Source organism: Cariama cristata, unplaced genomic scaffold, assembly GCF_000690535.1.
Source record: "Cariama cristata isolate BGI_N322 unplaced genomic scaffold, ASM69053v1 scaffold2756, whole genome shotgun sequence".
Lineage (NCBI taxonomy): Eukaryota > Metazoa > Chordata > Aves > Cariamiformes > Cariamidae > Cariama > Cariama cristata.
Genome location: NW_009621343.1, coordinates 16375 through 17610, shown reverse-complemented (window position 1 = coordinate 17610; position 1236 = coordinate 16375). Strand labels below are relative to the sequence as shown.

Below are 1236 nucleotides of genomic sequence, written 5' to 3'. Positions count from 1 at the left end.
AGATGTGCACGAGGTGCCCCAAGGTTTTAAAACCCAAACCCCAAGGCCAGAGATCCCCGTGGCCTCAGAAGCCCCAGGGTGGGCAAAGAGGGGGGCCCTGGCCAAGCTGCCCCCAGCCCACAAGGGCAGGGTGAAAAAAATCCCCAAACCCCTCCCTCCCCTTTCCCTCTTCTGCCTGATTTTTTTTTCTCCCTACCAGCTCTCCCCTGCCTGGAGCTGTCCCAAACAGCCCCTTCCACTGCACAACATCAAGTGCATGCTTAAAAGTCAACTCTTTAGGGGGGAGCCCCCCTCCCCTACCATTAACTCTTGTCATGCTCATCGTTTCCAGATGGCTGCGGCGGGGGAACGGGGTAGCCGTGCTTCTCCAGCATGGCCGGACACTGGCACCAGGGTTGAGATATCGAAAGGACAAAGTGCCTGCGAAGAGCATCCCGGCAGGAATTAAAGATGCCAGAGCTGCTCCTTGGTGGCATCACCCCGATGTGGTAAAAAAAAAAAAAAATAATAAAAAAACGGAAAATCACCTGATCCCACCCAAGAGATGATGCTGCAGAAAAGCCATGATAGGACTGGGGAGAAACACCAATAAATTTAATATTTGCACTGTTTCCCTATGGCCTCGGTGGAAGGGCTGCCCCTCAAGACCCCTAGGCCAGTAGCCAACAGGCAAACCGTCCCCGACCGCTGCTGGCAATGTCCAAGTCCCTTTGTCCTAACCCTAAAGCCGGGGTTAGTCCAGCTCAGCGCCCGGGGAGGCACAGGAAAGACGGAGGAAAGCGTAATTTGACAACTTGTCATCGATTTCCAAATTTCAACCCAAAAAGAAGTTCTTCTGGTTTGGAATCAAAACAAACATGCCGGAGATTTTCAGCACGCTGCCAGCGTGAAGGGGCGAGCGGCGCTGGGGGGGAAGCCGCTGCCTCCCCGCAGAGTAGAGCTGTTCCCCCTCGCTTTCAGCTCCTGTTTGACATTTTGCATTTGTAAAAATAGTGCAGGAAAAAAAAAAATTAAAAAAAAAAGCCATTTGGAGCTAAAAAAGCAGTTTCTTTGCATTAAGATGAGCTGTTTGCCTTCCTTCAGTTTCCCTGCGAGAAGAGCTGATGCGTTTGCAGGACCCCCTGCTCGCCACCCCAAGCCCTCCCCGCTGCGCCCCAAGCTCCTCTTTAAACACTCGTAACGGGGATGAGCGGAAGCAAGAGAGGGCGGCGGGGAAAACAAACGGGGAATAAACCC

At 53.0% G+C, this 1236-nt stretch overlaps 1 protein-coding gene across 1 annotated transcript in view; it reads right to left on the bottom strand.

Moving 5' to 3' along the window:
• Nucleotides 1-1236, bottom strand: part of NRTN (neurturin) — a gene marked incomplete at its 3' end in the record, with an annotated part of 2193 nt that overhangs the window by 621 nt on the left and 336 nt on the right.